Genomic DNA, 15711 nt, shown 5'->3' with positions numbered 1-15711 from the left:
AAAACAGATTATAGGCAATGAGGTAATCTCAGCATGTATTTATTTCTGCTCCTACGGAGAGGTGGGAGGGGGAAGGGAGCGGTACTGCAGAGGTACAGGAAAGGATGTAAAATATTGGGATTGCATGGCATTACTAACAAGACTTGCGAGCCCAGCATAACTCACAGAGCACTGGTTGTGTAGTACAATATTTTGGGAACCTTAGGAAGTATCTCTTTGTGTTGGTAGCTAAGGTAGAAGCATAGAAGTGCTGGTTCACATACTTTCTGGCCGGAATTCTTTGTTACTTTTAAGGATAACTCTTAGCCATGTTGCAATGGAGCTCAGTTGCTGTTCTGCAGAAGAAAAAGTGAAAAGCTTAAAAAATGCCAGCAGGCACTTTAATTGCATGCGTTGCATTGCCCGTCAATGCTTATGCCCTTGAAATTACCTAAGTGATACTCCTTTTCTTTCATTTTGAACTGCACTCTTTTACTGTACACTTTGCTGAGCACTGTGTATAACCAAGCTATAACATCTGGCATGTGCTGAACTTTCCCTCCTTTTGGTCCAGCATCGAGTATTCAACTGCTTTTGGAGGAAATGTCCCGCAGGAGTAGCCGGAAAGTAGACACTGATGAATAAACACTTCCTGAGATTCTGTGAAAACAGCATTGTTCCAAGGTCTTTCTTGCTTGTAACCTACTCCAAACACATATTCTTGCCAAACATCTCACAACTCTTATCCTCTAATGCTTACTTCACCTTAATAGATTGTTAGCAGAAAAGCGACAGAAACATACACTGGTGATTCTTTAGGTAAAGCTAAGGTTAAGTCCTCAGGAATAAGTTCATTTTCACAGTATTTACAGTGCTAACTATAGCAGGAACTCATTCTGTTACATTTTCTGAGCCTGGATACCCCTCAGCTCTGTCTATAGACCTGGTCTGGAAGCTGCCCCTAAGCTCTGCAGCTTTCAGTGTTTATATTCAAATTTGCCAAATTTATTGCAATGACTTTTTAACTCACAGAATAAGCAATAGTACATACACATTGAAAAGAAAAACATACATATTTGCATGTTTACTTTATTCCTAGTTCTTGGAATCTACTGAGTAAATAATATATAAAATATATTGTCCAAAATGTACATATCCTTTTTCTTATATATGTGTCAACATAATCCAAGTTTACAAGTCAGATCTATTGTATAACTTGTGATTATTAAAACACTATCCTTTAACTTTTTTTGTTGTTATTTTGGGAAGACTTATGTGCTCAAAATTACATAAACAGCAATGGAAACTGAAAAGCAACAGCAAAATAGGATTATTATTTAGGCCTCAATTCTGCAAATACATTTTGATGCTAAATATAATTTTAAAAACCCACCTCAGTCATTCTACTGGATTTATAGGCGCAGTGCCTAGAGCTACACAACACTGAAGTGTGCCGTCTAAGGACATACACCTCACACACCCGAAATCTCAAGACATGACAGTTTGTGATACCAACATGACAATATGACTGAGTTTACTGACATATGTATGTAAACTATTGTACAGTTAAGTTGGTTAGTTTTTGCACTAAATGTTTTAATTCCTTTCAAATTATTGTATCTTTAAGAACTTCCTTTTGTTTGTTTGTTTTAAACGTTCTCAGATGTACAGCTTTACTCCTGAGAGCCAAACTTAGCAAACATTACAAAATGCCAGAACAAGCCCAGTGCCAAAATAAAAAGCAAGGAAGAAAACATAACTGTTTATATATATATTTAAATTTTGTCCAGTGTTCTTTTTATACTTTATAAAAGAAGTTGAGAGCAAGGAAGAAAGGGAGCGTTTCTTTTCATTTTCTGGAAACACTGGGGAAGAGATACAGGATAGGAAAGAAAGAAATGGTCAGGGCAAGGGAAAAAGCTTTGTGTGAGGATGTGAAGAAGGCAGGCTGGTGCCCTCACCAGTCTTTTATATAGCAGGGCATCCTCTTACTGGTCAGAGCAATTTTTGTAGAGTAATAACCTGACTGTATCTCCTGCCTCCTGACCTGGATGAAAAGAGAGGGGCTCTAAAAAAAAAAGTGAGTGAAAAAGAGCAGGGGAGCAGGGAAGTGTTGCCTGGACTGTTCCCTCCATCACAGTGCCTGGTTTATGGATGCACACTTCTATTCCTCTGTTAATTTACCTCATGCAGATGTCTCTTGTGGCTCTTCCTTCTAATGCTGAAGCAGTAAAGAAGTAAGTTTGTGGGTGATTGTTAGCTGTGAACATTTTGGGGGCCAGTGAAGTGAGGACACAGCTGAGGCGGTGGGTTGGGGCCTGGCAGTGGCTGAGCAGGTTTTGCTTCAGCTGGAGTCGGAGCAAAGCTGCTCTCAGCCCCAGCCGCCGCTCCCTGCGACTGCTGTGTTTGTTAATAAGGAGACAAGTGAGGAGAGCTAAAAAGGGAAAAAAGCAAGAGTCTTGAGGGAACTCTCAGCAACAGTAGCACACAGCCTGCTCCAATGTATTGCTCATATGTTAAAAGAAAAGGGAGAGAGCTGCCATCCGGCCAGCCACGGGGCCGCGTTTTTGTGTGTTAGGGATCGACCCAAACACGTCCACCGCTGCAGGCTGTGTTGCCGTGGGAGGCTGCTCAGCCGGGGTCACCGTGCCGGGAACTCGCTGCCCTGCAGCACACTGCTCGCGGCTGCGGGCTGCTCTCGGGAGCGCACCCTCCAGGGAGTGTCCCCCTCCGAAAACACTTGTTTACTTCCCATTTCGTCCAGCAACTTTGAGATAGGAAGCATCAGACCTGCCGCTGGAAGGACGGGAGGAGGGAGAGGCTGTGCAGCAGGGCAGGGGCTGGAAAACAAAAGCGGTGACGGATGGGACCGGTGGCACCTGTCCTTGTCTCCCCCGCTACTCAGACATGACTGGGTCCACAGTGACTGCAGCCCCCGCACTCGGCACGGAAACACCCCGAGCTGCGCACACACTAGAGCAGGAGTGGCACAGGGAAACCCTCCGCTTTCCCCACCGCGCTGCACCGGCAGCAGCGGTGCCCCGGAGCTGGCGTGACAGGAGGGGATGCCCCTCCATGCCTTGTCTGACTGTCGGGGTACTCCGCGCACCCACGCTGAGCCAGCGCTGCACATAGGCAGGGGATCAGGGCTGGCACCCCGTGCAGACGGCGAGCCGGGCGACGGGCGAGCCCCCTGCGTTCGCGCACACACTCGGTACCCCCCGCACTGTGCCTCCGTCCCCGCCGGGTCGGCGGGAGCGGTACCCCGAGCGCACACGCCCCGGCGCCCGGCGCTCCTCGGGGTCCGCCGCCGGGTGCATCGCACCGCTCACCCGGGCGAACCCCGGCGCCCCTCCGCTCCGCTCCCGGGGCCGAGCGGCACCGCAGCGGGGGAGCGGCGGCGGCGGCACCGCGGCCGGAGGGCAACAGGCGGGCGGGAGGCGTCAGGCGACAACTTCGCGCAGCGCCGCCGAGCAAGTTGCGCTGCCGCGCAGGACGCGCCCGCCTCCGCACCCCGCCCGCGAGGCCGCTGCGCGCCCGCGCTCGGCGGGAGTGAGGGAGGGAGGGAGGGAGGGAGGGAGTGAGTGAGTGAGTAGTGCGGATGTGAGTGCGGGGGCGAGCGGCACCTGCCGGGGCCAGCGGGGCCGTCGCGGTGCGGGTGCGGTGCCGGAGCCGAGCGCTGGGCGGTGGCGAAGCCGGGCGGCTGCAGCGGGCGCGGAGCGGGCTGGGCTCGGGCTGGGTCCGCGCCCGGCGCCGCCGCCGCCGCCGCTGCGCCCTCCCGGCTGCGAGTCCGCCCGGCTCCGGATCACGTGGCGGTTGCCGGAGGCAGAGACTAGAGAGGAGAGAAAAAAAAAGCGCCTCATTCCTTCTTCCACCGCCATACTGTATTTTATAGTAACTCTCATTTTTATTCCTCCCTTTTACTCCCGCTCGGTGAGTACCTTTCCGCTGACATTCTTGTCCTCCTTTTTTTGTCCTGTTTTTTTTCTTCCTTTTGTTTTTTTTTGGTTTTTTTTTTGTTTTCTGTTTTTTCTTCTTTTTTTTTTTTTTTTCCTTTTTGATTATTGTTTAAATGGATTTGATCTTTTGCTGATGACAAGTTTTTTTCCTAGCATGCGATGGTTACTAAACTGTGAGCAAAAGGTGCTGCTGGGGCCGGGAGTCACTGGGAATGAAAAATTATAATATTAATTATACAGACTTGCCAGTCCAGCAACAACTGATATACATTTAGTAGCTATATATCTATATATGCAACTGGTTTTGTTGTGGCACGGAAAAACCATGTGAAATATGATGCTTATTTTTTTAAGATAAGAGAAAAGGCATTTTTAACTCTTTTTGCAGAAGATGTTCTCTGGTGTTGTTTTATTTTTATTTTTAGGTGTTTTTTAAGGTGTTTTTTTTTTTTTTTTTTTTCCATAAAGAGATGGGAGTTGCAAGTGCATTTTGCAGCAGTGTTTACACAGAGTTTGTAATCTTGCAATACTGGTGGAAGCCACAGAGCAAGATAATAATTTTATTATTTTTGTTACTGTTTCTTTTTTTGTATTTCCTTTTTGACAGTGCAATCAGCAGGGTTTTTGTTTTTCCTCTTTTTCAGTTTTTGATACCTATTTATAATGTGAAACTTTTCTTGCAGTGTGTTGCAGTTATCATTTTTAAATACTTTTTTTCTCCTTAAAGACAACAAAGCAAAACAGAAAGCCAAAGAGATGATCGTTACTTTTGCACATTTTGCACCTTGACTTTTTTATTCTTTTGCCAGCAGTGTTTTAAGATGGTTGTTGTTATCATGATGATGATGATAATGATAGATATATACATATATACAAATAAATACATTTTCAAATGATGGCAGTGGAAGGTTTTCCTGGAGAATGAAGTGCGGTTTGGTTTCCTTGTCAACGGAAGATGAAGTGAACAACTGAACATCTCCCCAGTGCAGGTACTTCATCTCCTTGTAGGCGTTTCCACGCTGTGTAAATTACATTGTGAGGTTTGTTTTTTTTTTTTAAAGAAATCTCCTTCCACCCCTTTCTAAAGGTATCTGTGCAGTACACATGAGGACTGGACTAAATATCTGTGCCTTGTGATTGCTTGCATGTGTGCAAAATGTTGCACTAATTGAGCCTGGGTCGGTTAGGCTGAAGAGAGGTGTTTTATGTGCTGTGCTGTGCTGTATAGATGAGAAAGCAGCTGGGCAAAAAAATCCAGACATCCCCCCTCTCCTCCTTACCATTTAAAAAAACCCAAACCAAAACAAAACCAAAAACCAAACAACCAACCAAACAAAAAAAGGCAAAACAACCAAAAGTAAAGCCCAAACCGAACATGGGTGGAACCTGGAGATCCTCATTATGAGTGCAAATACTTACAGGACTATAGACAAAAACAAAAGCCCTGGCCCTGTGTTTGTGTGTGTCTGTTTAAAAATTATCCATTAGAAAAATAGCTGTGAAACAGCAAAGGAGGCTCCCTCGGAAAGCTGGCTCACTGCCACATGAGGCATATTTTGTTGCCCCTAGGGCAGCAAAACCCTTATATCCAACTTCTGCTCCTCATATTAAAAAGGTGTAAACAAGGCAGCAAGTTGCCTCTTATGAATTTAATTCATTGGGATGGAGATTAGTCAGAAGCTGATATTTGCTTGAAGGTGTTTCCTTTTATTTTGGTGATTAATAATGCCACTGGCTGATAGGGAGTCAGAAACTGTTACTTTCTGTGATGGTACTGAGAGTTCAGATTGGAGGAGAAACTGTTACTTCTGTTTGAGAGCACCTAAATGGTTAACGGGGACCACCCCGATGTACAAACAGGATATTGGTTCTCTAAAGTACAATTTGGAAAGGTTTTTCCAGCTGACAGGGTGGTTTTTGTTCTTTGGTTTTTTGGTGTGGTTTTTTTTTTTTTTTTTTTTTTTTTTTTTTTTTTTTTTTTTTTTTTTTCTCCCCAGAAAGAAATATGGTGCAATATTATGCTGAAGTTGAAGTACAGAATGTTCGGCGGCGTTCTCTGTTGCTTACTTTATTGTGATGGGATTGCTTAATGTATTTTATAGAAACAGCTTTTAGGGATCTGTAACTGACTGTAAAGATATACTGTGTATTCAGATGTGGAAACTAAAGTAAGTTACAGGGGATGTATTTCTTTTGTCGCTGTTGTATAAGCAAATATAATTCACAGAATTACAAATGCATTCGGAAGTTTGAATCTTCTAATGCTTATATTTACATTCTTGAAACTTAACAGCTTCCTTTAAAGTAGAAAGTGTATATAAGAAGTGTATATATCATGCAATTAGTAGTGTTGAAAAATAAATAAATTCACTTATCTTTGTAGAAACATAGCTATTATGTATTTACAGTGGCTTTTTCCAGTTTAAATGTAATACAAATATTTAGCACATATTTATGCATGACTTCTGCTCTGACATGATGAAATACTTTTGGCAATATAACAGGGTCAATAATTCATGTGTCTAAAAACCAGTTGAGATATTTGCATGATAGATTATGATGACTTCTCCAAAATAGTTATGAACTGTTGGGTCAATACTCCATATTTTAAGAAGACTCAACCTGCTTATTTTTTTATGATTTAATTTGAAAGCAAGCCATTAAAAACAAGAGTGACTGAAACTTATATCTCCACCTCTCTTTTTATTTTCATCCCTCCCTATTTTTAAATTAAGTTTTTTCTTTAAATTATGTGGAACTCCTGGTTAGCAAAATATTTTTGATACTGCTAGACCACTGAAATAAAGTAACAAGGCTAGCAATTTCCAGAAAGATGTTCCTTTTGTCCTTTCTTTTAATATTGCAGGTGTGTTGTGTAATTTTGTACAGATAGTTGCTGACTGAAGATCTAATCCTGCTCACCTAGTCTTATCTTGAAGTCTGAGAAAGAAAGTTTTAGGAATGCACTATTTTTAGCACCCAGATTTCATCCACAAAGCACCTGTTGTCTGAGTAGCATGGTAATTAATATACATTCATTTCATTTGCAGCAGTCTGAGATTGTACAAGTTCTTATATATCAAACAACCTAGGGATTTTAAAGTAGGCATAAATGAGCTAATTTTGAAAAAGGATACTTCTACCTCCTGCAGTATGTGGGCACGCTAGGTTTTGTAGTGGTGGAATTGGTTCTGGCTTGGTGCTTCCATAGTTATGCTATGACTAATGATGTTGAAGGCATGTTTTAAAAAGCCATAGTTAATGTCAAAGACAACTGTCCTTTTGAGATAAATAAAAATTTTGCCTACAAACTGCAACTTAGTTTCTACAAGTGATGATATAATTACATTTCTGTCTTTAGTATGAGATATACTTGTACTGCCTTTATTTCTGAAAGTGATGACTGTCCAGTCTTAAATAACATCTATTTTTCTTTACATCTGTTTTGATATTCAGGAAAGCATAGGAATTTAAGATATCTTTATAAAGGGTTATAAACTGAAAGCTTTGAAAAATAATTTTTCTTTTCTTATTCCATAACTAGCTACTCTTAACAGTACTTAGTTGCAAATAAAAATGAACAGGTGAACAGAAGTTGAAAACTGTATAGTGCACAGTGTGCTGACTCATGAATACATGTTTTTAGCTCCTGTAGTGGCCTGAACTGGCAACAGAAGCATATCTTCTCACGTTTTTCTAGAGAGAGGACTGGAGTGGCCTATGGAGTCATCAAGTCTGTTTGCTGTGATGTTAATCTGGTCTTTTTATTTTATTCAGATTCAGCAAGCTCCAGTTTAAATTTAGCTGGTGTATTACTCTTACTGCACCTCTTGAAGGCTGGACAGAGCCTCACTCAGGATGTTAAAAACATTGTTCCTGTCCTAAATTTGTTTTCAGACAGTTTATTCTCCTTTATTTTATGTGCCAGTGCTGACCTTGAACAGTGAGGCTCTTTCTTCACATCTTTGCTCTTCAGAGTATATTTCTAGAGAGCAATTGCAGCCTGCTTTCACTCATGTTTTCTGAGCTCACTGGGAGGGATTCCCGGCAGCATGGCTGGCTCTGGGAGGGGATGTAGAGATTGGCTCTCCCCGAAGTCATGCTGCAGAAGAAACAGAGCAGCTGCATTTGACTTCTCTTCTGCCCCACCTGGTTTGTTCTGCTTTCAGCTGCAAACATGGGGGTCCAATTGCTGGCTCTCACATCAGCCTGAACGGTTCCACCTGGAGCCGCACATGTGGACATGCCTTCTTCTGGTGAAATACGTTTTGTGCCACGTAGACCTTCCCTTCACTCTGCCTAATCAACCTGAATTTCTTTGGTTAGAATGTAGCAGCAGAGGACTCTTGGGAATTTCTTCTGCAATGCTCTGATTTGTAAACTCTCAAGAGTCTTCTACGTATTGTTTTAGTATTTTGTATTCATACTAGCCAAGGGAATGTGAATGGGCTGAAGGCAATGCTGTATCAGGGACTGTCTTCTATCAGGAATAAATGTGAAAGTTGGATACAGTGTTTTTTAAATATAATTTCCTTATTAGTTTCTTCGTAGATCGCTTATGTCTTAGCTCTGTAATCTTCTAAAGCATTTTTCTATGAGGAGTTTGTTTCTCTTTTACAGTGCAATTTTTCCTATTTTCTTCCTTCCCTACATTTCGAGTTTTGAAAGATAAAAAAGCTTAATAGTGCTTAAAGTGTGGGATTATAAAGATTAATAGATCTCCCCTCAGATGAACATTTTAACTTCCCTTGGTCTTAGAGGATGTAGTGCTCTGTCAAATTCTGGAGCCCAATCCTGTGTTTTAAGTACTTAAATATCTGAATACAAGGCTAAAGATGAATATTTCCTGATGAAAAATCATGTAATCTGTGACACACTGTGCGTAGTCATCCAGTTTGTAGCTCCCTTAAACTCATATCCAGACTGACAGAAGAAAATAAAATGCTAATCATAAGTGATATGAACATTTTCATCTTTGTTAAGGTACCAATTTTATTTTATGATCTTTGAACAATTACTGGAGTAAAATGGCTGGTAGATTATTGTTTTGCACATACATAGATTGGAATAATTTGTACCTTTTTTCCCTCTCTCTTTTCTCTTTTCTATTTCAAAATGACACTCTAATCTCTACAATGTATTTAATTCTTCAAAAGCATTTATACTTCAGCTTTGGGAGTATTTTCTGAGAAAGTTTATTTTTGCACAATGAAGTGTGATTTCCCATCTCTTTGAATCATCTGCCAACAATTAAGAAAATAGTTAAGTAGGCCTTCAAATTGCTAAATAAATCTCAGGTTGCTTAGTGTGAATACAATTACTGTGTTTTTATCATTATGGTGTTCTGGAATAAAAATGTAGATAGGGAGATGAATAGATAGAATCACGGAGATAGATATTTTTAGAGAGGTTTTTAGTGTGATAGAGAATTACCAGAAATCTTACATTAATTAATTATCCTTCAGAACTTAATCAACACTTTTGTTTAATAACTAAGAGTTTAACTTTCTCAGTTGTAAACTTATACAGACCAATATTATCTACTGCCACTACACAAAAGCTATAGAATTAATAAATTGCCTCTCTGGTACATCCCTGTGTGTCTCCTGGCTCCTTGTGTGTTGGCTGACCTGCCAGGATGTCAGGGCTCAACCATTCTGCAATTGCATTTCAGTTTCAGGAACAAAGTTGCTTTTTTTTTCTCTGATGTAGTTCCTTCATGGTTATGGTAATAAGCATAATAATTTCTACTCTGACATGAATAGTAGAGGTTTGAAGAAGCAAAGATGGATTTTGTACGAGTGGTGACCAACAGTGGTTATGAACATGAACATGGTGGAATATGAATGACACTCCTAAGCCTCTTTATTTTTCCTTTGCACACTTACGAGTCTTTCTCCTAAAATACCCAAAGGTCTGATTAAACTTGACTTACATCAGTGGTCCTTCCCAGGTGGCCCTCTCCTGCTGTCAGTGATTATTGCCTCTACTGATGTGCAGTCTCTGAGCAACCAAGTCAATGTGGAGCTCTAGAAATAGCTGATGCTTTCCATGTTTAATTCTATGGTCCTCTGAGAACAGCTTACAGTCCCTTGTACAGGCATAACTTATAAAAGCCAGTACAGACCATTATTATTATTTAAAGAACAATAGATCATAAAGGATACAATGATAATTACTGGACCTTGGTGATTATTGAATGACTTGCTGAAAGTCAGGTCCCAGTCTTCCTACTGTACCCCATACCAACAGCCTTTATTTTAGCCTGCTCAGTCGCACTGGTTCCTTTCATCAAGCTCCTCCCCTGAGTCAAGCATGTGCTTTGTGTTGTTCAGGGTCAGCAAAAAGGGGATATCTGGCACAAATCAAGTATTAATGAGATTCTTCACCTATCTGAAACAAGGCTGAACTTGTTCTGTAGAAAAGCATCACGTTAGCACAGTTCATTCAGTAAAAAAGGTGTGTCTGTTCTTGTTGAGCGTTTTGCGTAGAAGTTGAACAGAACCTATTGTCAAATAGATACAACACATCTTGCTAAACAGGGGGAACTTTATGGTTTGGAGGAGACACTGCACATGAGTACCTTGCATGCAGTATTTTTAGGCTGACTGAAGAACTGGAGTTTCTGTCTCAAAGAATTATATTTGTATTGTGTTGAGAATGCTAGTCCCTGTTTCTGTTTTGTTGTGTTATAATGGAGTGCAGAAGCACTAAAATATTTGCACTATAATGGAGTGCAGAAGCATTAAAATGTTAGCACTCTCCTAGTGCTTTATTAGAATAATATGAATGGAAGTAACAAAGATAGTTTTGTGCATTTTTGCACACCAGGCCTGCACTCAGGGCTTGCTGAATGCTAACAGCTATTATTGTGAATGGAGGGAGTTACAGTAGTAAGTCACTGACTTTTTACAATGAAACATTGTACTTTTAGTAATTGCAGCAACATGCTTCTGAGTTAGGTTTGTAATGCAGAATTACTTTCTATAAAGAGAAGTTATTCTACCCAGTTACAATATTGTATCAAAAGATCCTTCACACAATAAATATTAGGATAGAAGTAATATAGGATTTAAAAATGTGCTGTGCAAACTGTCATGCAGTGTCTATGAAATAGACCCCCCAAAGGTATAATGAAAAAAAAACCTTCCTGTTTGGGTACCTATAAAAGGGATTATTTTTTTTTTTTTTTCTAAACAACAACAACAAAAAAAATCAACAGTATCATCTCGTTTTTCATCTTGTATTTGGCGCTGATTTCACAGGATAAAACCCAGCACTTGAGATATTGCACAGTAGGTCAGTTTTCTAATATAGTTTTCCAGACTGCAGAAGAAGAAGGATGTAATTGTTTCCTTCCTCCATATACAACTTCCGGTTAAATGGGAGTTTTGTAAATGGGACAACTGCAAGACTGGCTCTGAAGAGGTTAGTATCTTCTAGTTGCACACTTGTAAGTGGAAGACAATTAGTGTACATTATGCATAATGAAAAGAGAAACTGCATTTATGCCACTTTTGCTTTACGGGGGTAGTATATCAGGACATTGATACTATTTTTGTTGTTTATCATTTTATGAGAAAAGCATACCATGTTACCATTCATCAGCATGTACCCTGCTCCCATGGGTGATGTAGAAATAGAAAGGACCAGAATTAGACCCTGGTCCTATATATGCTGGTCAAAATTTTATGTCAAAACCTTTTTTTTTCTGTAGATTTTTGATAAAGTGGTTCACACAAAGGCTCGATTCATCTCACTTAACCTTGTTGTTTAAAAAATAGCTTTTCAGAACTGAGCTAGTCATCATTTTAGCCATCTAAAAGTTAGTGATTGAAGTCTAACACAGTTGCTCAAGGCTTTGTAGTCAATGGAGATATATAGCCACCTCCAGAGAATTACAGATTACATCCCAAAAGAGGCATCTATGGACAGCTGAGATGAACAACCTTCCTAAAACGCCCCTCTCTTTTCACTGATGAGAGAGAACCTAGATGGCCCATTTAAAATAGATTCCTAACTTTTTGATGGACGAAGTTAAAGGAGATGAATCTCATGCTCCCCAGTCCTCCCACCTCTTGAAATAATAATTTCTCAATGAAATACCTAGTTCATTTATTTTTTGGCCACTAGAATCTTCATGGCTTTAAGTTTTTACTTTAATTTATTTTCAACTTCTTCAGTAATTCTTTTTACAGAAATGTAAATGTGTTTTTAAACACTTTGGATCAATTCTGGGCTATGACAAAATTCGCAAAGATTTCTGATGGGGCCAAGATTTCACACCTTTTTTCTCTTGCTTTACACAGTTTTCTGTCTGTTTGTAATGTAATCTGACAAAAATCAGTCTTTCAATGAGTTATCCTCATAGAGTCCTGTTCTAAAATCCAGGGACTTGAGCTATTGGGTACAATTATGGACCTCATTTGAAAACCTCCGACAATAATTGAAACAAGGATTATATGGGTGGCAATGGAATCAACTAGTTGTACTTTGTTCTTGTAAATGAATGTAAGATATATAGTTACAGTGTTAAAAAATCATTAGCAGATCAACAAACAGCAGACATTCTGAACTTGAAAGTTCTAGATATCTCTGAAGTGGGATTTTAAAACTAAAAAAGTCTTTTTAGTTTGTAAACTGAGGTGATTCAGGATTCAGGAAATGTAGGGAAATATTTAGCTATTGATAGCATGCCACTAATGTCCTCATGTATGTTCTTGTTTTAAAATACTCCAGTAAAACCTGTACTTTGGAATACCCAGATAGATTTTATTTTTATCTGTCTCAGATAATTTTCTAGAGAAAATTGGAATTTTAGAAGACTGAGTGTTAACATCTGTAAAATCAGCTCTTAGATAAAGTTACTTCAGTGCCTTTGTTTAGATTTGACCCAAGTCATGGTGAGTATCAGGATGCCAAAGCACTGGCCAATCTGTGCCACTACCTAGTATGCTGTGATATCATTCTATTCTTCCACAAATCATGAATTCTGCTATTTCATTCAGTATATTTTTGGGCTCTCTGTAGGATTTTGTACAGGTAGTGAAATATGTGAACATAGTGTACATGTTTCCTCTCTAGGGTTTGTCTTGACACGGCGCTATCTGTATGCCTGTGCAAAGGTCACTAAACTGCTTGCATAGGCCATGTTTTTCACTGACAGCACAGTATGAAACTGAACTAAAGCTGAATCCAGATTAGAAATGAACCATTTGGTATTATAGGAGTATGCACAAAACTCAGCATAGTGAGACTTAATTGCCCAAATACCACAATGTTGCTACCATGATAAAGTATGATGCAGCTGTGAGCTCTAACAGCTACAATATAATGGTTTGTACAGACTCAGAAATCTTACAGACTTGTCAGAATTGAGAAGGGGAGTTAAAAAGTTGGAGTTCTCAGCACTTTGAAATAACTGCTTCAAATAAGTGCATTAATATTCTCTGGGGACTATAAACTGTCTGCTGCAGCTACCATGTCACATTATACACTTCACCACCTCTTGGTCTCCGTCTTTGTTCCTCAGATTCTATTTATATTTCTGACTTAGGTTTTTTGTACTGTCCCTCAAAAATGCATTGTCTGAGCAGTATTCACATAAAACAGATTTACAAGGATAAAACCCTTTGCTGACTTTATGAAGTTTTCACCTCTTTTCCCTCTTTCATTTATGCACCATAACATTTCCTTTTCACTCTTGAGTCTCTGCTCAGAGTTAGGAGCACAGTGTTGTCACGGGAATATAAAGGTCTCATGACCATAGATTGTTAAACACAGATGAGCACAACTGAATTTCTCAGTGAGAGTAGGGCATATAAGCCAAACTCTGTTATGTGATGTCTCTGCCAGCTGTTCTGGGTGAGTAGGTGGTCCAGGGACCTTGACTGAGGATTGCATATTTAGGGACATGTTTGTGAAAGGAAAGATTACAAAAAAAATAATTACATTTCAGGGTAAGGGAATAAATTATTTCAGGAATGCCACATTTATTTTTTTTTAATTTTGATGCACAATTTAACATCATATATAATGTGACATTTCATCTCAGAAATTTTAAAATGGGTTCAGAAATTCTTTGTACTTGGTCACAATTATTAATGAATATTGTAAATATAATTATAATCAGAATAGGACTGGCTAGTTTTCACTTTCAAATCTTTTAAGATCAAAGTCAGCCCAGCTATAGAGACCTGTGCCACACTCATCTGCAGTGACAAACAGAGGAAAATACATTTTTAAATGTTGGGTGCGTTCATTTGAATTTCTGGATCCTTTTTATCTTTTATTTGTAATTTTTTTTTATTTCAGACTTACTGAACCTTCCCTCCTGCTCTGGACCTCTCCTCTGGCGTTGGCACAGCTCAGAAGGATGAAAGAAAAGGAAGTGATAGGAGAGGGATGAAAGAGGGGAGAGGAGGAGAAAGAGGAGGAGGGACAGCAATAGAAATGGAGAAAAAAATCCCCAGCAGTTCAGTTAAAGCTCTAGACAATGAGTATGTTTTCAGTCCCTGCTCCTCCTCACCTTCCTCTTGAGCTCAGGCTTTCTCCCTCTCCACCACCTTAGCTTTCATCACCACTGAGGCTATTTCACTACTCATTTCCATTTTTTTTTAATTCAAGAATGAAACCAGAACAATTAAAGTCTTGCAAACAAAATATACACATCTTTTCACAAAATATAACATGACACAATTAATGTAACTGGTTCTTGAAGTAGGATTATTTTCCTCCTAATAGTGTTACATCTTTAACTTTCTACTGATCTTTATTTACTTATTTTTTACATCCTCTTCTTTCAGCGCTTTACTTCCAGGGGTCCTTCTTATTCCTCATCTTCTTAGTGAGGGTATAAATTTAAAACTTTTCCTAATTCTTTCAGTAAGTTTGAAATTTGCACTGCATTATTCAGCTTTGTAGGCCAAATACTCCCACTAGAGTAAAAAATGCAGTTTGATATTTTGCTGTGCAGTGTGACTGTCAGACAGAAAAGAAATAGGGACCCCATGACTCAGTGGTGGTCTGAGTCTTGACTTGGTTCCAGTGTTTGGTCTGTCTTTCCAGCTGGAAGGTTGGCCACTGTGAAGGTGAAGGACTGAAAGGACTCTTTGACCAAACCCCTTTTCATTCCTTACACGTATGTGCTTCCTTCCAGCCATTCCCACCAGGAATCCCTTACACCCGACAAGGTGGTTTTGGGAGTGTTACTAGAAAGGGTGGTCCTTCTAAAGAAGTATTTCCTAAAGCTAGAGCTTAAATTGGTCCTATGACTCCCCTATACCAATCTGCCTGATACAAAAAAGCCAAAGAGTAGCTACTGAATTGACACAAAACAAGACCCAGTTGTGAATTTGCAGACTTAATTTTTTAAAAGGAAATACTAACGATTCCCAATTGCTTTTTAGATACTACAGTCGATTATGGAAATAGAGTGAAGAAAGGTGTAAGATTTCAAAAGGTTTTGGAAGTTTATTACAGATGTTGGTGGAACAGGTCCGGAGCAGAAAAATCAGGTCCAAAAGGCTGATGCTTTTGTATCCTAAAAAGATGTTTAGAAAAAGTTTTAAATACTATAGGTCAAATGCAAACATGCTATTAAATAAAAGGAAACTACATAAAACTGCAAGAAAAAAATTACTTATTTCCTGGATATTATGTTTAAGGATATGTTAAATTTTATTACCATTTAGGAGAACTTAATTTTACATTTTCTTAAAAGATGCTCTGCAAACTGATACAACTGACTATTGCCTCATTACTTGAAAAGAAA

The 15711-nt window shown here is 39.7% G+C and overlaps 1 protein-coding gene across 6 annotated transcripts in view; it reads left to right on the top strand.

Annotated features, from left to right (window-relative positions):
- The first annotated feature begins 3687 nt into the window (after window positions 1–3687).
- The window catches only part of RALYL (RALY RNA binding protein like), a 375799-nt gene continuing 363775 nt past the window's right edge, over window positions 3688–15711 (top strand). For 2 of the 6 annotated variants that reach the window (XM_039380968.1, XM_027736500.2), the window contains exons 1-2: window positions 3690–3912; window positions 4841–4927. The gene's annotated coding sequence lies outside the window, so the exon portion shown is untranslated. Of the gene's footprint in view, window positions 3913–4840; window positions 4928–15711 lie in introns of all 6 variants that reach the window. The other 4 variants (XM_039380967.1, XM_027736502.2, XM_027736503.2 and 1 more) reach the window with 4 other exon arrangements.

The sequence above is a fragment of the Pipra filicauda genome, unplaced genomic scaffold, assembly GCF_003945595.2.
Source record: "Pipra filicauda isolate LSUMZ 115617 unplaced genomic scaffold, ASM394559v2 scaffold20_size4479445_pilon, whole genome shotgun sequence".
Lineage (NCBI taxonomy): Eukaryota > Metazoa > Chordata > Aves > Passeriformes > Pipridae > Pipra > Pipra filicauda.
Note: the sequence above shows the minus strand (reverse complement) of the source record. Positions and strands in the feature narration are given on the sequence as shown.